The 24,591-nt window shown below is 34.9% G+C and overlaps 1 protein-coding gene and 1 long non-coding RNA gene across 2 annotated transcripts in view; one reads left to right on the top strand and one right to left on the bottom strand.

The window, feature by feature from the left end:
* The window catches only part of PRR16 (proline rich 16), a 308,319-nt gene that overhangs the window by 270,237 nt on the left and 13,491 nt on the right, over positions 1-24,591 (top strand). The gene's annotated exons all lie outside the window — the stretch shown is intronic.
* Positions 12,476-20,992, bottom strand: LOC118350200 (uncharacterized). Its single transcript, XR_004803541.2, has 4 exons — positions 20,836-20,992; positions 16,601-16,779; positions 13,881-14,405; positions 12,476-12,598 (listed from the first exon to the last, which is right to left on the bottom strand). It is a non-coding gene; the product is annotated as an uncharacterized LOC118350200 (long non-coding RNA).

The raw sequence follows: 24,591 nt of genomic DNA, 5'->3' as shown, positions 1-24,591 counted from the left end.
AAACATTACTACTAGAGAACATATTTATGTTTAAATTATAAAAATTTCTTTTTCTTTCTTTAAAAAAAGATTTTATGTATTTATTTATGTAAGAGAGAGAGAAAGCACAAGAAGGGGAGAGTCAGAGGCAGAAACAGAAGCAGAATCCCTGCCAAGCAGGAAGCCTGGACATGGGGCTCAATCTTAGAACCATGGGATTATGACCTGAGCCAAAGGCGGATGCTTAACCAACTGAGCCATCCAGATGCCTCTAAAAATTTGTCTTCAAGCAGCAACAATAGCTGGACGGGACTCTGTATGTCACCAAAAAGTATTTACACAAAGGAAGCTACATATGCAATGTTGCTCTTCTGAATTTTTTGTTCTGGGATATAAATAGTGGAAAGGTACCGGAGGGTAGTTTCAAGTTTGAATTTTCCAAAGTCTAATTTAAAGTCAAATTTTCTTACATAGCCTTCTATGTACTCATTGTTGAGAAAAGATCTCTGAAAAATTTCTCCCGTAGCCTCTTCCTCTCTTCTCATGATGCAGTGAAAATTAGAATGTTTGAAGCCAGAGAAAATGCATACAAATCAACATAGATGATGATATAAATCATTTTTCATTAATTTTTGTTATGAAAAATTTAATAACTTTCTATAGCAAAGTATTTAGCAGCAAAATTTTGTTTCATTACATATTTTTTGTGGGAATTTGAAACAAACTGTTAACTGAGTGGTCAAAGAGTAACTTGGAAAAATATATTCAGTCTTAACTTTTTATTTTTTCAAATCTTTATGTAAGAGCCTGGTAAGGCAAGTTATTAATTCATCCCTGATATAATTTACACCAAAATTCAAACTGTAGAATCCAAAGCTACCCACACTTTAAACCTGTTGCCATATTCATTGCCACTTTAATAGTCTAAATTTCACTTTTGTGCAGATATATTGCCTCAAAATCCAGAAAAGTAATTTTAAATAAAATATTCTTGATTAGGGCTACTCCAGTTGAGAACATACACTCTTTCTCTCTGATCTTAGAAGTTTATGAGGGCATTTAAAAAGAAAGAGAACCAGGGATCCCTGGGTGGCGCAGCGGTTTAGCGCCTGCCTTTGGCCCAGGGCGCGATCCTGGAGACCCGGGATCGAATCCCACGTCAGGCTCCCGGTGCATGCAGCCTGCTTCTCCCTCTGCCTGTGTCTCTGCCTCTCTCTCTCTCACTGTGTGCCTATCATGAATAAATAAAAATTAAAAAAAAATCATTAAAAAAAAAAAAAAGAGAACCAGAGGGATGCCTGGGTGGCTCAGAGGTTGAGCATCTGCCTTTGGCTCAGGGCATGATCAAGTCCCACATTGGGGTCCTTGCATGGAGCCTGCTTCTCCCTCTGCCTGTGTCTCTGCCTCTCTTTCTGTGTCTCTCATGAATAAATAAAATAGAAAGAAAGAAAGAAAGAAAACCAGATAGAATCAATTGAATAATGGTATGGAATTACTAATACCATTTTGCTTTTTAAAGGGGATGAATTAGTACCCTATGCTAATATATATCCAAACATGGGCTTTAATTATTTTTTTCCATTTACTCGTAAAATAGTCATGTAAGTTTATTTCCATGGAATTGTCTAGTATTTCAGTCCACTTTTCTTTTAGTTAGATGACTTCAAGATTTCCCCCCATAGCATTGAAATTTTTCAAGTGCCAAGAAGAACTGGATTTTCCCAACAAAGTTTAGAATATTTTAATGTAAATCTTTTGATAGATGTAGACAAATCAATGCTAATTTAAGACTGTTAAAATGACCATAGTCATGCATCATTTAAGATTTTGTTACAGGAAGCCATTAAAGAAAATTCCTTTTTTTTTTATTAAAGAAAATTCCAACAAGAAAATGTATCATTTTGAAGAAGAATTGCCTATTCTGGAGCAATATTAGACAAGACAGACCTCGGTGAAGTTAAGAATGTCTATTAATTCCAAATTAGACCTGGAAAACTGTAATTAAAAACTAGATAGCAGTAAAAATAATGTGGAGTTCTTAAAAGAATGGAAATAACATAGAATAACAGAAAATCTTGCTCCTTGGAAACCTGTGTTTTGTGTTTAATTGGAATGCTCAGAGGGACAGTGAGGTTCTATCTGCTTACACTTTGAAAATATCTTCTTGCTCTATCTTTGCAATGACTAGACCTCTTTGTGCTTAGATCAAACTAACTTAGTGAGATCTAGAATAAAAAAAACAAACAAACTAAACATTAGAATATACCCTCTGGGAAATTATAGTCATTCTTGAGACCAAGGATTAGTGAGGTCATCATCCCCGGACTGTTAGTTAAGATGGAACTCACTCACCAGTCCAAAGTCATGAATATGTGATTTCTCTTAAATCTTGTTCAGAATGATATTTGGTTACATGTTCCTGCTTATTTGTGGCTGCAGGTCAAGTTAGCTCAAGTAGGGGAAACAGTCATTATACAAATACTTAGCTCAAAGTTGTCACTGAGAAGCTTCAGTTAGAAAACTAGGGGAGAGGGAAAGAGGAGGTTCTAATAATGGCTAATTATATATTTTCTCAGAGAGAGAACTGGAAGCATGCTGCTAAAAAATTTGATCATGGTGTAACACTTTTTGTCTCCTTCATTCAGAGAATGTTATGAGTGCAGATAACATTATGAAGGATGGAGAATGTAGCAACAAGTAATGATTTTTTTAAATGTTTTCATGAGTCAGTGAGGAAAAATTAATGATTTTCAGCAGAGAAGTGATGAAAGAGCATTTGTGAGAGGTAAGTCGGGTGTGCAGGGTAGATTTGGAGGTGTTTAAATGCACGAGGCTGAAGAGAAATTGACTGACATGCATCCAATGCTCTAAAGAAGTCCAGAAGGAGAGAGAGTAGAAGATGGTCTTTGAACTTGACTATTAATCACTCACATGTAGAAGTATAATTTCAGTACAGTGATATGGTTGGAAATAAGGACATAGGGGATTCAAGTTTCTTTTACATGCTGCAAGTAAGAAGGTAACATTTAAGTGGAAGTGGTACTTAGCTGAGAGAAGAACAGGATGAACATGTTCTAGAAGCTGGCCAAAGGGCATCTGATTGCTGGAATGGATTTAGATATTTTATTTTATTTTATTTTTTAAAAGATTTTATTTATTTATTCATAGAGACAGAGAGAGAAAGAGAGAGGCAGAGGGAGAAGCAGGCTCCATGCAGGGAGCCGGATGCGGGACTCGATCCCAGGTCTCCAGGATCACACCCCAGGCCGCAGGGGGCGCCAAACCGCTGCGCCACCGGGGCTGCCCTAAATTTAGATATTTTAAAGTAAATAATGGAATCTTAGAAACTTAACAAGATGAAGAGTGGTGAGTGATATATCTACATACATACATACATATGTACCTATACACATACATACATACATACATACATACATACACACATGCATATATATAGCTGACCCTTCAACAACCTGTGTTTGAAGTGCATGGGTCCAGTTCTACTTGGATTAAAAAAAAATAAATGTAGTACACTACTATAAAGGTATTTTGTCTTATGATTTTCTTAATCCTTTTTTTCCTAACTTTATTGTTAGAGTCCAATATGTTATACATGTAACATACAAAATCTGTGGTAATTAGCTGTTTATGTTATACATAAGGCTTCTAGTCAACAGTACAATGTTAATAGCTAGGTGGGGGGAGTGGGAAGTTAAATGTAGTTTTTTAATTTGGAGGGAGTTGGCACCTCTAACCCCTGCATTGCTCAAGGATCAACTGTGTGTATTATATATACTAATTATACATATTAATGTAGACATATTATAATTCAAATATTTTTTAAAATTTGACTTGGGTCAGACTTCAATCTTGTATGATGATGGTGAAAATGTAAGAGATATTTACATCAAACTACTATGTGGCAATCACTGTGTAGAGTGCATTCACATACATGATCTCATTCAATGCTTGCAACTACAATATCAAGTAGAAACTATTAATATTCTCATTTAAGGAAAAAAGTTCTTAGTTATATAATTATATGCACTCTGAAATGAGGTTCATGTTTATTTTTGTTTTGTTTTTTCAAGTTTTTATATAATTTCCATTTAGTTAACCAACAATATGATACTAGTTTCAAGTGAGTTAATTTTTATTAACCAAAATATTTTTAGGGATGCTTGCATGGCTCTGCAGTTGAGGGTCTGCCATGGGCTCAGAGTGTGATCCTAGAGTCCCAGGATAGAGTCCCAAGTCAGGCTCTCATGGGGAGCCTGCTTCTCCCTTTGCCTGTATCTCTGCCTCTTTCTCTGTGTCTCTCATTCAAAAGTAAATAAATAAATAAATAAATAATCTTTAAAAAAAGCAGAATATTTTTAGAAATGGCCTTACATTTTAGTTGTCTGACATAAATAAAACTCAAGCAGAAGACAAGAGTTTTCTCCTTCAGCAGGAAGACAATATCTTTAATCTCATTACTAACTCCATACCACTGGCGATAAAAAGACTAAGGGTGGCATTAAAATATATGAGTCAAAACTTTCTGCTTAGTAATCAGATGCCCTGAGCTAGAAAGGAAGGTGAAACTATTTTAGATGGAAATGCTGTAGGAAATTGAGAAACTGAAGAATAGAATGGCATAGAGAGTACAAGCTGGAGGGAAACCGCAGGGTTGAAATCCTGAGTCTGCCATTCCCTACTGGGGTTAGTTGGCAGTTTCTATACTTCTTTAACTTTGCATTTTCTCATCTGCAAAATGAAGTCTCTGGGTGAAATAATGTCAGGCAGAGAGCACAGCACTTGTCTTTAGTAAGTATTCACTCTTCAGTTTGGATCATTGGTATCATTGTCTTTCTGTTAAGGCAGAAAGAAACAAAAATACAGGAATTCAGTCTTCATGATAATGAACTATTGAAGGCTGTCTCTGCCTTTCTTATGCCTATTCCCTTATTTCCTAGTATAATTTACAATAAACCATGTCACTTAAAGCATTCTAAGACTGTGTCTCTTACAAGTAAAAGAGCTTAAGGCTAGTTGTTAATAATAGGAATTAATGAGACGATTTTAGGTAAAATCTGATGAATTTCAGTTGCTCACAGATCATTGCAATTGAAAAATATTTTGGATAGGCAGAATTTGCCATGGGTGAAAACTGGTTCCACCAGTGCTTTGCTTAGGCTGTATAGTAGTACAAGAGAAATAGTAGTGCTTGGAGTCTAGGACTTAAGTATTTTAACTTAATTTCTTGGTTATCATCATTGGAATGATCATGAAAACTCCTTTGACATGAATGTTCTCAAAATGTAAGGTTGTGATATTTCTCATTTAAGATGAAATAAATTAATTACAGAATGATGTTAGATAAATTGAGATCCTATGTCTTGGGAGTTGACAGTGTCTGACTTACTATAAATATAAACCTCTTACAGTTTTGATTTTGAGAATGTTCATGAATCATAGGCACAGAGTGAAAATGGTATTTCTAGTTTCTGGATTGAGTGGGGAAAAAAAGAACTTGTAGAAAATTATATTTTCAATTTTATAATCATTCTATAAAGCTTTGACAACTGCATTGGAGCAGAAATTCATCACTAATCTAAAATTTACTAGTTAAACAGAGGGGGAATAATTTCAAATAAACTTAGAATGGAAAACTGTATTTTAACCACTTTACTGGTAAGTTCATTGTTAACGTCACTAACCTAGTGCCCTAGTAATGTTTTAGAAGATAGTTATTTATAGTTACACATTAAGGTAAATAACTCTTGTATAGAATCAGATTTGATTCTGAAATAATGAAGATTGGTTCTATTTATTATGAAATGTGTCGAGCAAATTGTTCAATAGTCTCAAATTATGTTTCATGTGAGTATTGGTTTTCACTGTAAGTGAAAATAATAAGAGCAAATATTTATCGAGGCTTATTCTTGCTAGTTTCCATGCTACATGCCTGAAGTGCAATAGGTCTTTGATTTCATTATTTATCATCTTTTATCTACCATCACTTCAGGGAATTAAAATATTGTTTTTATTCTGTTGTTGAGCATGAGAAAGGGCAGAGAAAAATGGTAACTTTGTTTTTACTTAGTCAAATAATACATTTTTCTATAATACTATAACACATTTTAAGTTTTGAGCATATTTCCCTTCAAACATTTTTGTTGGCATAAGTAGAAAATACATGATTGAAGAGTTGTTCATTGATTTTTTTATAGCAATATTTCTTAAAATTTCCTTTAAAACATACATTATAATTCATAGTACCCCGGTAAGTTTTGAGCTACTTCAAAGTCTTACTAAAACATTTATCTCAAAGGATTTGTATCCAAAATATACTAGCAACTGTTAACATAGAAAACAAAGATTTAAGAAGCCTACATGCTGTATGATTCCAATTAGAGAGTATTTTGGAAAACATAAAAATATAGACATTATAAAAGTAGAAGTGACTGTCAGAGGCTCAGAGGGAGGGATTGAGGTTGAATAAGTGAAACAAAGTTTTGGGTGTTTTTTTAAGATAAAATATTTAGTATGATATTATAATGGTCAACACAAGACATTATACATTTGGCAGAACTCCTAGAACTTTAAAGCACAAAGAATGAAAATTAATATATAGAAATATATAAGATTATTTAGAAGATTGAGAGGTCTCATGCAAGAATGCAGACTATGGGGGCACCTTGGTGGCTCAGTGGTTTGAGCATCTGCTTTCTACTCAGGTCATGATCCCCGGGGTCCTGGGATCAAGTCCTGCATCAGGCTCCCTGCATGGAGCCTGCTTCTCCCTCTGCCTATGTCTCTGCTTATTTCTGTGTCTCTCATGAATAAATCAAGTCTTAAAAAATGTACATTATGACAAGAGAGTCTAAGTATATTACAAGTATGTGAAACAAGCTCTCTTACCGGAAAGGGTGTAAAAGGCAATGACCAAGTAACTTAGGATACAAGTGGAGTAACAAAGACTAAGGTCAAAAGGAACTGCACATATACACTGAACTTAATTGATAAAGTTGTTTCCTACCAAGATACAAGTTAATTCTGATGTTGCTATAAATGTAGGATAGAAATGAATGATTAAGTAAGTGAATGGTGGATGTTAGGAACCAGGTTTCTAACTATTATAATGGATTTTACAGATTAACAAGGGGAGGAGGTTTGAAAGGACCATGTGGTAATGGATTGGAGTTGGAAACATCAATATGTATATATACATCGTGTGTGTGTGTATACACACACACTACACAATATATATATATATATATATATATATATATATACACACGAGAAATATATATATACACACACATGCACACACACACACGTACACAGATGGTTACATATCAAAATAATTACAAATAGGTATATATGCATGGGTTAGAAGGCCAGAAAGGTTAGAAGTGCCAGAAAGTAAAACACACACAAACATCACATTTCTACAGATCTGTCAAAGATACACAGGAAACAACTGAAAGATCTCCAATGGCCAAAAGTAGAATAATTTGGATCATAAAATAAATTATTGTTGGATTATAGCCCCAAGTATAAAATACACTTTCATGAGTCCTTACTGATATAATGAAATGTTTGAATAAGCAAATATGTGGGGGAGAACCGGCAAATCCCATTTAGATGATTCCAAATAATTTTGTGTAAATACTATGCCCTCAGGAGGGGAGCATAGCTTATCCCTTGTGAACTGTGAGTGATGCACATGGCTTCCTTTCAGAGTATAGTGTGAAAAGTAAGATAAACAAGAGTGGGACTACAATGGAGGCATTTGACAAATCACCTTCATCCAGCTGATCAAGGTCAACATCAACAGTGATAAATCATGTTGATAGTAAATAAACCTCATGTTGCTATGATAAGAAGAAAGAGGCACTTCACCACTGTGATCTTCTCCCTCAAAACCCATAATAACAGCCCAGTCACGTGAAATATACCAGACAAACGCCAATAGTGGGGAATCCTACAAAATACCTGGCCATTATTTCTCCAGTCAAGGTGAAAAAAAATAAGTAAAATCTGTCAAATTATCACAATCAAGAGCGACCTAAGGAAGCCTGATAACTCAATATAATGTGGGATCCAGGAACAGAAAAAGAATATTATGTAAAACTATGAAAACTGAATAATGTATGGCAAATGAGTCAACTAGGGCTTCTTAACAAAGTACCACAACCTGGTGATTTAAACAATGAAAATTTGTTTTCTCACAGTTCTGGAGGTTAGAAATCCAAGATCAAAGTGTTGGCAGGGTTGGTCTCTTTTGAGGGCTGTGACGGAGATTCTCTGCTATGAGAAGAGAAGCTTGTAGCTTGATGGCAGCCTTTGGTGTTCTTGGCTTATTGAAGCATCAGTCTAATCTTTGCTTTAATTTCACTCGATGTTTTCCCTTTGTACATATCTGTCTCCTAATTTCCCCTTTTTATAAAGATACTATTTATGTTGGATTAGGGTTCATTCTAACAACCTAATCTTAATTTCATCGCCTTTTCAAAGCTAGATTTGAGAAAGAGAGAGATTCAACCATAATATAGTAATGCCTAAATTTTCAAGGACTTATCTCATATCCAATTTGAGATATATGGTTATATATTGAAATTCAAGTGATTTTCTTCCACGTGTTCAGTTTAATTATTGCCTTTTCTTTATTGCATGGTTTTACAAACGATATGCATATGTTGTTGCACATTTCAGTAATACAGTAGATGGTATATCATCCCCTCTAATGAATAGGGCCCCTTAAGAAAAAATTTGGACGCATCAATATCATCGCCAGTGATTTAGTAATATAACAAAAATAGAAAATTAAAACAAAAATGTTTTATGTTTTTCCTTTAGCTGAAAACTAAATATCCTCATGTGTTCCTTTCCCAGAGCCAGAACCAATTACTGACTAATTTTGAAACAACTTTCTAGAACAAAATGTAATTATTCCACCTGGAGTTACAGGTAATAAAGGCTTTACTGTATCAGCTCCACTTTTCAGAGAAATCTACATGGGATTTAGTGTGTGCAAAATCTTGCTAATTGAAAATACCTTTCTGTTTTGTATTAACAATTTCTTCAAATTTTATCTCCTAGGCAATTTATTCCAAGGTCTTAGGTTTAAATGATCTAAAGTCTAATTTTAGTTTCTATACTTTGAATTTTTGTTTTCCATTGAGTGTAAAGAAATGGAGGAAGCAACAAAATTCAGTACCATAAGTATTTGTGGGGGGTTTATGTGTCAACGTAGGCTAGTGGGTGTCTTTGTTAGTGTATGTGCCTACCATTTGTTCTGCTTAATCTCTTTGTACTTCTGATTTCTCCCATCAGCTCTGTGAGAAAAGCTAGAATAGACATTCAAAATCATAAGAAAATCATAGTGAGTTTGCTTTGTCTGTTAGCACCTAGCCTCACTTTGGCTTAAGAAAACATTTCACCATTGGTTGTGGAAAAGATTATCAAAGAGAACTTTAACCATTCCCTTAATGTTTGAAATGTCTACTGCATATCATTCGTTGTGTTTATTTACTCTGATTTTGATCATCCTGGTTTAATAAAAGAAAATTATTAATTGGTATACTGGTTTACATTAATTCTTTAGCGAAACATAACACAAAGGGATCTGTTTGCATGTCTGTTAACTTCAGACATAGACTTTTAGACTTGCTGTTATTCAGTATTAATGTTCATTTCTTAATTTTTGTTGGGAAGGGAAAAGAAACTGCATATCTTCAGATAGTATTGAAAGAGTTGAGATTTTCCAGTGTCAAAATATTTATTTTATTTATGAAAAATAAATATTTAAAAATAAATAAATAAATAAATAAATAAATATTTAAAAATAAATATGAAATTCCCTGATTGGCTTTTTAAATGTTTCTAGTTTTATCATGATACATGTTTTTCTTTTGTTGTGAAGTGTATCGCAGGAGAAGGCATAAGCTCCTACCAAAACTTCTTTCCAGAAATTTGATTTTTATCAATGAAAAAATTTCAAAGGCTTTCATTTCTGTTACTTTTTCTTTTTCTTTATTTGCTTTATTTTCCCCCTTGTGACAGAGACACTAAGTGATTTTTCTATGCATTAAAAAGTGCCTATAGCAATGACACCTTGTAATTTTTTTCTCTAAGATTTTATTTATTTATTCATGAGAGACACACGGAGAGGGGGGGATAGACACAGGCAGAGGGAGAAGCAGGCTCCATGCAGGGAGTCTGACATGGGACCGGATTCTGGGACTGAGGTATCACGCCCTGGGCCTAAGGTGGCGCTAAACCGCTGAGCCACCCGAGCTGCCCAATGCCCTGTAATTAATGTCCTGTGTAGTTGATGGTTTTTCTGCTTTAAGGAAAATAGTTATAATGGTGTGACTCCTCACTGTCAGATATAATGTGAATAAGTCCAGACACAACTGTATTTCAAAAACCTAAATTCAGAGAAGCGTACTCCTCTACTCCTCAGGAAGCTGCTTGGAATGTTAGAGTAGGGATGCTATCCTAGAAGTCCAATAATTTTGACTCAAGTTCAAGTAGTAGCTCTGATGCCCATATCAGGATAATTTCTGGTTTATGTTTTCACATCAGTAGAATAAGGATAATAATATTTTATTTGGGTGGTGGGACAGAAATTAAAAAAACATAGGACGTATGTATGCAATGTCCTTTCCTTTGGAGAGATGGTATAGAGTAAATACCAACATTTTAAATGAGACCTGTTTAAATTTGTTTTACTTCTTCCTAACTCCATTATTCTCACTAGTTGTTTCCATTCTCTAAATTTAAGTTTACTACTTAGAATATGAGGGAAGAGTGGATGTGTGCATACTCTGGCTATAATGTTGTCTCTTGGACATCTGCTTTCCTAGTTTTAACAAATAGAAGATAGTTTGTTAGGCAGGTTTTAAAACAGAATGAGAATTGAGAGATCTAACTTTTGTTTTAAATTCTCTATCATGAAGAGTTTTAATATAGCCACTGTTGAAGAAAAGTATGGAGGTTCCTCAAATAATTAAAAATAGAATGAACACAGTCTCATTTCTGGGCATAAATATAAGGAAGGGCATTCATTTTCTCAAAAAGGTATCCATAGCAGTGTTAGAACAACCAAGACATGGAAACCAACAAAGTCTTGACAGATAAATGGATAAAGAAATTGTGGTAGAACTTGGCATCCTCCATCCTTTGTTTTATCTATTTTAATGCATATGTATTAGTATCATACTGTGTTTTTTATTTGCATTTTCTGTTGCAAAATGAAGTTGAGCCTTATAAGTGACATGTCTTTTGGCATGGAGTTATCTCTGTTTTTAAAGTGATGTATGGACATCAAATATTCTGTGTTGGGAGGGTGTATAATGAAATATTATTCATCATGAAAAATAGAAAAGAAAATTACATGGTTCTAAAATAAAATAGCAAGTGTTTAAAATATAAATAGTGGGCTATAGACCCTTGCATGACCACCTACTTAAGCAAATAATCTGAAATATTTTCCCTTAGTTATCACACATGGTTCTACTGATGTTCAAAGACGGAAGAGTTAAGCAAATTGACATAAATGAAATTGAACACATCTTTGTCCGTCTTTGATGATTCAGATGTCCCCTGGAATGACCTTACATATATAAATAAGAGTTGTTGATTTTGGACTGTCATGGTGGTGAAAGGCCGTTTAGGATAGATCGGCTTAAGCAGATTGTGTTATATAAACTGTGAAAAAAATCCAGCTCTGGAGACATTTTTTAGTGTTTAAACTTCTGTCTTTTCATCTTTTTTCTTCAACTTTATTTTCATTTAAGAAAGCATTTTTTTTCTGAAAATATGTGACTGAAAAGTACCTCTTAATAAAGAAGTAATCTTACTTTTTTCTAGACCTCTTTTACCTCATTTTAAAAAATCCTTATTTAGTTACAGTATGCATCTATTAATGTGCATGTATCATCAGTTTACAGTTTGATGGCTTTTCCCAAACTAAGCATACTGTGTAGCCAGCACTGAGATCCAGAAATAGATCATTACCAGCCTTTCCAGAGCCCCATATGTTCCTTTTGAGTCACTCATCACTCTCACACTCAAGTTAACTGCTTTTTTGATTTCTAATGGCACAGGTTAGTTTTATCTGTTTTGTACTTTATATACACAGCAAGGTAAGTATATAGTCTTTCATAACTTCTTGCAATTGACATTATGTCTCTGAGATTCATTCATGTTGTAAGTAGTTTCGATTTTTCTTCTTATTGGTATATATTGCTATTATTAAAATAATACTATTATTTATTCATTTCAGTGTCAACAGGCATCATTAATAGTACGGTTTGCAGTTTGGGGTTATTATAAATTGTGACACTATAAACATTCTAATACTTGCACTTTGGTAAAACTGTCTCTGTGCTCAATATAAACCTAATAATGGAATCAATGAGTCTGTGTATCTGTATTTTCAACTTTAATGGATACTTCAAATAGTTTTTACAAAATGTCTATGCGAATGTATACTTACATCAGTGGTATATGAAAGTTATGATTGTATCACATCCTTCCAAGAATTTGGCATTGCCCGTCTTGTTTCATCGATTCTGACATATATGAATTGGCATCATGGTATGTTCTTCAGCTGCATTATCTGCTGCTTAATGAAGTTGAGCATTTTTAAAAACAATTATCTTTTGGCCATTGGGTTTTCCTCCTTTGTGAAGTACCTCCTCAACTCCCTTCCCACTTTTCTGTTTCATCATCTCAATCTTTTTCAAAGATACATAGAAGTTTAAATATAGTCTGAGTGAGTCTTTCATATGATATATGCATTGCAAATAACAGCTACCTATATGGGCGACATTTTCATTATCTAAGGGGTGTGTTTTGTTTTTACCCATTTTAAATACTCAACTCAATTCCCCTCCCTTTTTTTTAAAATAAATTCTTTCTTGAACTAATCAGATTAAACTGAATCTTCCATTTCAATGGTGTTCTAGCATCTCAAATCCTCAAAAAGTACAAAAGTCTTCTTTTCCCCCAAGACTGTTAACAGCTCAATTCTGGAGATGGGTATACAGTAGAAGCTAGTGAAATATTTGATGAAATGAATGAACTTGAAAGATACTGCTGTGATTGACCAAATGGTGCTTTTGTATACTAGTAAAATTCTTAAAAAATGAGTTTATTTATTATTATTATTTTTAAAGATTTTATTTATTCATGAGAGACACACACAGAGAGAGAGTCAGAGACACAGGCAGAGGGAGAAGCAGGCTCCATGTAGGACTCCAGGATCACGCCATGGAGCCACTGAGCCACTGAGGGATTCCCCCCTCCCCCCAAAAATAGTTCAATATTATTCAGATTAATAACAAATTTTGAGTATAGAATGCTTAATTTCAGCATGTCATTTCAAAGTATTTTAAGTTTTATTTTTTCTTATTTTGTCTTCATAAAGTCACCATTTCTATCAGTAGTTGCTTTATCTTAAAGATCAGAATACTAAGAGTGAGTAAATGTTTTAAAAGGTGATGTGAGGGGATCCCTGAGTGGCTCAGTGGTTTAGCGCCTGCCTTTGGCCCAGGGCGTGATCCTGGAGTCCCAGGATCGAGTCACGCATTGGGCTCCCTGCATGGAGTCTGCTTCTCCCTCTGCCTGTGTTTCTGCCTCTCTCTCTCTCTCTGTCTCTCTGTCTCTCTCTGAATAAATAAATAAAATCTTAAAAAAAAAAGGTGATGTGAAAGCTACTGATTAAACAAAATATCTATGTAACTATTCTTCAATTTAATCACCTCACATTTGCTCATATTTTGGGAATAGGTGATCAAGATTGGATAACAACAATTCAACGTGACCATAGCAAGAATTAGGAGCATATCACTGAAAAGGGTTAAAACCTAGCCTTCACTTCTTTAGACTGCTGAAACCCCTACCTTCAAGCCCCTGAGACTTCCGTTGTTATCAGGGCAACATATCTTAGTCCAAATTGCAGGTACTTGAGAGACATGGTTGACCTGTGATGCCTCCTAGTGTTGGGGGAGTGAGCAACATGTTTTCTGACGGCCAGCTCAAACAGCAGACTCTCACAAAGTTCTGTGCTGATGATACTCTTCAGTAAGAAAATGTATATTTCACAACTTCTTCAGACACAGTTCTTGACAGTCACCAAAACAATGTAAACTCCATTTCTAGGGAAGGGTAGTATCCGAAAGGACGTGAAGAAAAGGGTCACAAATACACTGTGATCTACCCTCTTGCCCTCAAATTTGAAGATTTGAAGATGTTGGTCATCTGAGTTCTAAATTCAGCAGTCTTACCTCCCTGAATATCCAGAAATAGTTTTGATTTCACAGGGTTTAGAAGTTTCTTTTTTCACAATGGTCAAATCACAAAGGGGGATTGAAAATAGCCTAACAATCTTGTGATGTCACTGGATGCAATTTGTCATCAGAAAGGAACTATTCAGAGAAACAGAAGGAAAAGGAATAGTCAATATGGCATCTTGAGCCCAGTTCTCATTGTATCCGATTGTGTCACCCCTCTTGTATATGTCCTTTGCATTAGAAAAATTCATATATCCTTTGCATTAAAAAAATCACAATTGGATTCTTGCCATCTACTTTCTGAAAAGCGACTGTATTGAGAGGATTCACAGCCCATGAAAACCACCATTTTGAAGCATACAACCAGTAGTTTTTAGTATATTCAACAAATTATGCAGCCATTACCACAATTTAATTTTAGAATATTTTATTACCCTCAAAAGAAACTCCATACCATTAAAAGTCACTTCTCACCCCACCCCAGTATCATTCCTAACCCTAAACAACTGCCAATTTACTTTTGATTTCCATGGATTTCTTTCATTTTGGCATTTCTTAGAAATGAAATCATACAATATGTGATTTCCACTCTATACAATAAATTTTCCCATATTTTTGTTTCCAATAGACATAGATGAGTCTTTGCAGAAGAGTAGAGTCACACAATATCATTGTAGAAAAACTTTTAAAGAACCAGGGCGAGGTATTGTAAAATTACTAAATCTTTCCTTAATACTGCTTATTTTTACTTTTTTTTTTTTTTTTTTTTTTTACACTTTACTCACATTCTGCTCATCCTGGGATTTCTCCAAAATATTTTGGCCACCATTTGCTTATTCTCTCACTCCTTGGAAACTATCCATAATTTTGCAAAAGAATAAATTGAATTTAGCAACTTTCTGATTCTCTCTCTGATTGAACACTTGGAGAAGCTGAAGCAAAAACCTAACCCTCAAGAACTCATAGTCCTGGTTTAATAGGTATGGAGAAAAGAATAGACTTCATCTACCAAATCCACCTGGGATTTTATGAGCAGGAAATTACAAGAAATAAATGTTTGCAAAATTATTTGGAAGAAATGAAATGATTGCAGTAAGAGCTGTTTGCAAATTACATTTCTTAGGACTTCTATTAAACCTGAAGAATGTTGGAAAGGAACACATATTTGGCAAACTTAACCTAAGAGTAATAAAACAGTTCAAGAACAGACATTGTTCAGACATTGCCTACCACTGTGGTCTTGAGTAGGGATAATTTATATATTGCTGTGAGGCTAATGAAATAATGGAATAGAAATCCTTTCATATTATGGTATCTGAGTAGCATTAAGATATAATAGAGTTGTTCAGTATGAGTAGGTATGCCTGGCAGGATAGAGGTGAAGCTGTGATGATATGTTATTTAGAAACTGCAGAATTAGGAAATTAGCATCCAATCTTGAGAAAGACTGTATGATGGAATGGGTCAGTCTTGCATCTCATAGTTCGTTGGAATCTCAAAATGATGTCCTGCATTATCCCCTATTTCTTTATGGGTAAAACTCAAAGTCCTTAATGATCTTGTCCCCAGCAAGCCTACCTATCCAAACTCACCTGTGTCCCTCTTACATGGACCCTGTCTTCTAGAAACAAAGTGGTGCTTGCTGCCCCACAACAAATGGAGAGATCTTAGGACTTCCTGCCTTTCTTTGTGCACACGGTTTTCTCATGAGCTCCCCCTGCCCACCTCTGCTTCATAAATTACCATCAACATTTTAAGCCACAATTCAGATATCTGCTTCTCTTTGTAATGCTAAACAAGTCATTTGCTCCCTTCCCTGAGTTCTTTTACCTCTATTGGAGTATGTGTGGCCTAGAAACACACACACACACACACACACACTGCATTTTATTTGCTTATTTATCTGTATTTGTCTTGTTACTGGATTTGTGAGCCCCATGATCACAACATGAAGAGTTCGTTTCTGCATTTTCTGGTAATTCATGTAGTTCATGGTACAGACTAAGGATGTTAGAAATGTTAGCTAAGTTAAGAATAAACAAATAGACTTGAATCCTTTCTGATAATACCTAAAGTATCCTTGCATATCCTTGCATACACACCTTAAATACACCTGCAATATTTTAAAGATTATAAGCATAAAATCATTTTTCCAGTTATGAATGTCAGAATAGAGAGCTTTTAAATCTTCTATTCCTCCTTCAAAATCTATTGATGACCAGTGCTCCCTATGAGGCAATATTGTGCCACAGCCCAAACATGCTGCGAGTGGTTCTGGCCACTACCTGCGAAATGAAGCAGCACAATGCATCCATAAAAAAGAAACTTACCTCATCATATTTATAGTGTGGTGAGAAGATCTGAGCTCTAGGATGGGCCACTACAGCATCCAAACACATCCTCGTGGAAATTTAATTCAGTCTCACAACTTGGCAGTAAATATGATGCTGCAGAAGAAACCCAACAAAAACCATTTTCCAAAGCTGAACCTTCTCTGCCAAGGAGAGTCCTGAATGTCAAGAGGAATGAACAAAGGAGAGGAAGCATCTGTCACCAGGTCTCAACATGAAGTGCTGTGTCTCAAGGAGATTTACTATAAGCTCCACCAACTCACTACTGCTTCAACACCTACTCTCGGAGGCGTGTGGAAGGGGGATTGGTTTGTACCAAAAAGAAATATCAGACTTGGTAAAAGGATATTCCAATCAATATCATTCCAAGTTAGAGCTCATTCCCTTTCTTGTTCCCTTATCTACTCATTTGACAGTTTTTAGTGTACAGACTGCCATCTTTTAAAGATAACCCACAATGGAGGGAGGAGAGTAAAACATGTGGCTTTATGAATAGAAACTATAAAAGAAGTAAAATATACGTAGCATACATTATGGAAGAATTTACCTGTGAAGGGAAAACAGGATTTCAGATAAATCATTCCTCAAATTGCAAAGCAATTACAATAAATAAATAAATAAATAAATAAATAAATAAATAAACCTCTCTTTACAAAGAGAGTGATAACAATATTATAAAAATAAAATAAAAACAGAAATAATAGAAAACCCACTATATAGGCTTGAGGAAATTACTTATGAAGAAAGCCAATAAAGACATAAAAAAGACTATAGGTGGAAATAGTCAAGGAGAGGAAGTATAATTGGAGTTTTGAATATGTGGAACACAAAAATATTCAAAGATGTAAGGGGAAATTTTCCTTGAAATAGAGTGTATAATCTGCCCAATGAAGTACCATACTGATCTCAAGAAAAATTCATTCCAATACTTTGTAATCTAGTTAAAGTAGAAAGAAGTTGAAGCAAGCTAATTCCTTCATCTTTTATTGCAATTAGGAAATGTATATTTTTGAAGTCTAATTATGTAGTTTTAAAAAGACTTGGAACTCTTAGGGTGCTGGGTGGCTCATTTGGTTAAGAATCCCACTCTTGATTTCAGCTCAGGTCTTGATCTCAGGGTTGTGAGTTCAAGCCCTGCATTGGGCTCCATGCTGAGTGTGAAGCCTACTTAGAAAAAAGACTTAAAACTCAGTTTGTATCTAAATTTGATCCTAACTTTATAGGGATTTATGAAATATTTTATGTGTTTAAGAAACATTGACTTGCAACTTACCAATTTGTTTAGGTTACACGAAGTATGTATTGCTTCTGTTAAATTAGGTTAATTAGAATACTTCTTAAATATAGAATACCACCCAATGCAAAATTTAAATGCCATCTACTTATCTATAACTCTATTATTGATCTATTTATCTATCTTCTTACCTGCCCTTATATCTGCATATGTGAGTTGGAGATGGTACATATAGTGTTCCTCAGATGTTAATGATGGTGATTTCTTATGACAGAACTTAGGATATGTTGAAGAAATGCAATTCTGATTGTGTGTCATGTTTGCTTTTTTCTTTTTTTTTTTTTATGAGAGGGAGAGAGCTGCATGCATTCATGAGCAGGGGACAGAGGGAAAAGGAGACAGAGACTAGTAAGCAGGCTCCACTCCCACTGCACAGACTGAGAGGCCCATGCAGAGCTCAATATCACTACCCTGAGATCATGGCCTGAGCCAAAACCAAGAGTTGGACACATAATTGACTGAGCCACCCAGGGGCCCCTGTCTTGTTTGCATTTTTTAATATTAGCATGCATTATTTCTAGAAAAATATTTTAAGAGGTCTATAGAATATACTTTTATTGGGATATTTAAAATATCCTAAGTAATTTTTACTTCATCTTAGTTTGCTTTTTTTTCTTTTTTTGGTTCTTTAATACAGTATTCTGGGGAGTATGTCATACTTAGATAAATAGCAAGTATATAAAGAGTGTTTTGTCATAAAGTAATTAAAGGAAAGGCAAAGAAAATCCAACTAGTTTTCCTTGAGGCATGATTATCAAAATCTCAATGCTGTTTTGTTAAAAGACTCTCCATGGCGAAAAAATATTATATGCATTATTTCACAAACTTAATTGTTATTGGATCATTTCCTATTTTGTTTTTTCAAAGCATGTCCTGGGATAATGTCAAAAGAGCACACTTTTTGCAGTCTCTAAGTATATTTGCTTTGGTATAAAATCCTATATCCGGGCAGCCCAGGTGGCTCAGTGGTTTAGTGCTGCCTTCAGCCCAGGATGTGATCCTGGAGACCCAGGATTGAGTCTTATGTTGGGCTCCCTGCATGGAGCCTGCTTCTCCCTCTGCCTGTGTCCAGCTCTCTCTCTCACTCTCTCTCTCTCTCTCTGTCTCATGAATAAATAAATAAAATCTTAAAAAAAAGCCTTTGTTACCTTTCAGAAAAAATAAAATATCCAATATAGGATATATTATATATATAATATATATATATTATATATAACAAATATATTTGTTAGTTTTTTTATGGTAAGGAACTATATACATTAATTTTAAAAATGAGCAGGAACTTAGCTTTACCTTAAATTATTATGTGGCCATTAAATAATGTTACGGTCATTTTTTGGTATCATGTCATAAAAATATTCTACCTTGAAAATTAGTTCAACTAAGGAAAAGGTTTTAAGGACTGGAATAAGATATGCTAGAGCTGAAATACTGGATACCTCTGTGTGTCAGAAGTATGTTATTTTATGATTCTTTATGTCGTTCGTATTTCCAAGGATTTTCATTAATGATGCATTAGTTCAAAATTAAGGTTAATATTGAAAACAAGCATAGAAACATCTTGCAGTTGCCCTATCTTTTTTCTGGATTTGGATAAATCTTTTCAGATTTAAATAAGGTGGAAAATTCACATGGTTGTCTGCCGTTGTACTCCGTTCTGGCCTATTTGTAGAGCCTAAGCTTCAGTCATACAATGTGATACAATTTTGCCCAAAATGTAATACTCTCTCACCTTTAGAGGCATCGAAGCACTGTTTCTTCTTCCTTCCCTTTAACTGGTCAAAACCAAAGAGATTAGCATTCTTCTCTTCAGAAAAGCATATTTCTGCTTCCTCCTCTCCTCACCCTTACCCAGCTCCCCTAAAATCGGACTTAGCTCCTTTCCCATTGATCCCATCATTAAATTGTAAAGACTTCTGTCTGTTTTGCTTACTGCTCTATCTGGAATATATACAATATTTCCTGAGATAGGGCATGCACAATTCAGTATTGGTCAAATATCTTTATGACTCTCAGTAATGATTATTTGAAATCTACCAATCAGACATTCCCTATGTATTTTTTAGTAGCACTCCAATGGCTCGATAAATTGTTTGAGCTGCACTTAATAACTGAGAATTGAAGATTGTTAATAATAAAACTAACATTTCCTGTCATTATTATTATTACTATTTTTATTTTTACTTTTTAAATTTTGTTAGAAGCCTTACAAGCTTCTAACTTCTTTATTCTCTTTCTCACTAACCAAGCAGAAGACACTGTGATTGTGACATTTGTGCAAGAGACCCAGAAGGATTGAGTGCCAGCTTGAATGAAGATTATTTAGCTTGATCGGTAATACTTTGTCACAAAATGTGTCATGCAGTTAGGCACCAAATATCATAGTTTTCTACAAATCATGAATCCCAGAATTTGTTAGAATTGCATCAGACTATGTTAATTATAGTTTTCAATGCCTGCAAAAAGAATGTTCATGATTGCCTAAATATTTGTTTTAATTGCACAATCCTGACGTTATTCAGTGCCATCCCTTGAAACCATATGCAGTCCTTCCATGAAGGAAGACTTGGCCCAAGCTCATTTAGATTTTGATATTTAAACCAAAACATACTAAGACCTTTTGTCAGAATAACAGTATCTCTGTACTTCATTCACCAAATTTTTATAGCAAATTAAGTTTCTTGAGATAGCTACAAATATACTATTTTACATAGATTTTATGTAGAATATTATTTTAGTGCATGAGTTCCCCTAAAACCTAGGGATGTGATAGGCTCTTTGGTTTAGTCTCAGGTCACATGCTCCATCTTGAGATTAGAATGGATGTTCACCTGTATCTATTAAGATTCAGTTCCTAAGTGAGTAAGAGTCCCCAAATCACAGTGCTGTTAAAAAGATAAATTACAAGTTTGTTTCTTACATGGAAGTCTTGAGGCAGATCAGGGCTGATATGGCAGCTCTCATTAACAAAGCCCTCGAGGACTGTGTTTCTATTAGGCATCTCTCTTGGCCATCTCTGACATAGCCAATTCATACTAATTGTACAAACTGGCAGCAAGAACTCTGGCCATCAAATCTACATTCTTGGCAGCTGGATGGAACAAAGGAAGAAAAATTCAGACAAAAGTGTGTACCAGCTTTCTGTTTAAAAGTTTTTCAGAAGCTACCACTCAATACAATCAGACTGCCTAAAACATGTTGACAAGGAGTTGGGGGGAAAGTGTCCCCCAGAAAAAAAATGGAGAATATTATAAGGAGACAAGGTAATGGATGTAAAGAGCTAATACAGATATTAGCACACAGACAAATAAGTAAAAAGAAATAAAAATGATGATAAAGGGAGAGACAAAATGAGTAGTTTTACAGACTAGGGACAAAGAAATGGCAAAGAAGGATAATGCAGCATTTATACTAAAATATCAGTATCTCTGTGTATGGGTATTAGCAGATTTTTATATCTGTTGCCAATATATTCCATAACTTGTGCATAACTTGCAGATTCCCCATTATAGAACTAAATAAAGTAAGATTTACCATAAGAATACAGATTTGCTCGTGCTGCAGATGGTAATATATTCTGTTACTAACTAGTTTTTATAATGTTTCATTTATTTTTGAGTAGATGCATTTCTTGCTGCTATGAAAATACCAATTTCTTTATTAAGTTGGGGTGTTTAATTTCTTATAGAGGAAGTTTATTAAAAAGAAAGAAGAAATTAAATTGATAGAAGACAACAACTTGTTATGACTTTGTTGTGTAATTCTTACCATCTCTGAAGAGGAGATAATTTTTATTCCTACAGTAAGACTGGGAATGTATGAAAAAGATGAAGAGATGCCCCCCCCCCCAAAACAGGGGATCTGAATACTGGTCTTAGTTTCTTACTAACTTTGTAATCTGTTCTAGGAAAGCTTACTATGAAAATATTTTTCTTCACAAAGAGAATACCTAACTTTATCTCTTATGTGGGAGTTTTATGAAGATAAAAGTCATTGCCTGTATGGATGGTTCTCAAATGGGGCCATTTTGCCTCCCAGGAGACATTTGACAATGTCTAGAGATATTTGCAGTCTTAATGGCACCTAATGGGTAAAGGTTAACAATGCTACTAACCGTTTTTACAGTGCTTGACCGAATTTCCCCTTCCCAGTCCACAACAAAGAATTAATTGCCCAACCCAAATGTCAACAGTACTGAATTGTGAAATCCTGATTTATAGGAGTTTATTTGGAAAAGAGAATACTTCCTATTACTGAAGAGATACTTCTAAATATATATTTGACTTTTTTTAAAGTAATACTGATCTATGATTAAATATGTCCACCCCTAAACCAAGAGCTCTGAAGCTAAGGTCCTTGCAATGCGTGTTATGGAAAGTCATCTTGAATTCATAAGAAAAACGTTCTTTATGTGTAAATCTGCTTATTTTTAATGCGTCAAGTCTGTAACTTTTATCTGATGCTCTAAGGGATTTGTGACTTCACAAAGCCAGCCACTGTATTTATTTAGAATGCCAAAGGATTCTAGTAAATTAATCAGTCATTATCTTCACTCCAATGAGACACGCTGCCCTTTCAGGCTAGTTCCCTGCACATTCTCTAACCTTACTATTTTTAAGGCATGATACTTACAGAAATAAAGTTTAAAGATTCCCAATATGATCCTCTTTAATTAGTAGAAGTCATATCAGCAAATACAGTTTGTTTTGAAGAGCTTGAGATTTAAGAACACAGATTTCCCATTTTAACCAATATTCCTATAATTTCCACTTGAATATATTAAATATCCTTTGTGGTACATGTTGTTTTGGTGTTTGGGATAATAGTTTATCCTCTCCAGTTAATATGTTTCCCCTGTACCTGCATCCACCCAAGTCATCATACCAGTAAACAATAAAGAAAAATCTCCCTCACCTCTTTCCTTCCCACTCCAATCATTTTTCATGGTCTTTCCATCTAGATCCTAAATACTGCACAAGCCCATTCCCTCATCCCAATCCCTAATGCTGTTTTTGTCCATTCAGTATCTCATTCTCTTTCAGCTGAAATACTGCATTAATGGTAGACTCCTAACTCTCTGATTCAGGCTCTACTCTCCATTCATCCTCCACACACCTGCACAGCCATCTTTTTATCTTTCAGATCGAACCAGATCACTTTCCAGTTAGAAACATTGACGGTCTTCCTATATTACCTATGTGATAACATCTATCCTCTCTGGTTTTGTCTTCTGCTCCTGCTCCCTGGTCCGTGGGCAAGGCTCTAAGTGCACTGATTTCTCCGTGTCCCTGGACGTGTGCTCTTCTGACTCCATCCCTGCTTTGCCTGAATGTTTATCCTTCTTGTTGAAACTTTATTTGTCCTTCCTAAGGAAGCTGGCTTGGAAACCTTTTCCACTTCCTTCAAGCAGAGTTCATTTTTTCTCTTATGTCTGCTCAAAATTCATTTGGTTCTTACTTGACTATCTTATTCACCTTTGCTTTCTAAGTGCCTTGAGCAGTTCGTGCATGTAGGTGCATTTCCAACATACTTTTCTGTAATTGGATAGACAACAACTATGTAAATGCAAGACTTTGCTCAGGACTGGACCATCTTGGACAAAAAAATTGTCTTTGGTGGTCAGGCTAAACAATAGATTCTGAATTCATGGGGGGAATGAAATGAAAAAATTCACTCTCAGCTCTAAATTTTGCAACTTGTGTTTTAGCTTTCTAAAATACTGTTATTAGAAGTTCAGAATATTGTTTTTGTATAGGGCAAGTGTTGCTGTTTTCTAACCACATTTCTTCCTATGAATAAAAGGTATATGCAGTAGCTGCATTGCAGATAGTTGCAGGGTTCACAAGTTTGAAGTTGAATGAATGAACAAAGTAATGCCATTTAAGTTTTTGATTAAGACATTAATGACCTAAATCCAGGATTGTGGATAAATATGCTACAATATCCAGGATGGCTTCCTGCCCCTCCAAAAACTATTATGTAGAACAAAATGTTAGTACTGCAAAGGATGAGAAACATTGCCCTGTAATTTAATAAAGAGATGTTCCTAGAGGCTATTGAAATGCAAGGTGTTGTTTTTATTTACACCAAAAGTCCCAAAGCTTCTAGCTTCTAATTGTATGTACCCTAAGGCCTTACTGAGAGGATGCCCCTTCCTCTAATCCGTTATATCCAGAGGCACACTGATTTCTGGGGTTAAATTAAAGTAACAATTCCATTGATAATGTGAAATTGAAGATGTAGAAATCATAGGGGTTGTCTAATGGCACATTGTTGTGGAAATAAAATAGGATGGGCCCTACGTGAACTAAAAGTGCCTTGAGAGTCACTGAGACTATTTTTGGTTTGGCTGTGATTGAAGTTACTGAATTCTGAATATAACCCGGTGGTAGGACTTTGGTAGTATAGTTTGCTTCTTTTAAAGTGATATGTCATGAATTGTATTCTAGAAGTATCATGGCAAATGTTGTTACAGAACCTGCGATGGCTCTCCGATTAATTTCAAGTTTAACGGCAGTAAAAACTGCTTGTCATTCAGTTATTTGTCTTATTTACAAGGGTAATCTTCTTTCTCTTGGCTGTGTGAAAATTTAAATATGGACACTCATATTTTCTAGTTCATAATGGTGGCAAGATTGAAGAAAAGGTGGCAGGAAATTGACCCTTCCTCAGGTTA

The sequence above is a fragment of the Canis lupus genome, chromosome 11 (assembly GCF_003254725.2).
Source record: "Canis lupus dingo isolate Sandy chromosome 11, ASM325472v2, whole genome shotgun sequence".
Taxonomy (NCBI): Eukaryota; Metazoa; Chordata; class Mammalia; order Carnivora; family Canidae; genus Canis; species Canis lupus.
Note: the sequence above shows the minus strand (reverse complement) of the source record. Positions and strands in the feature narration are given on the sequence as shown.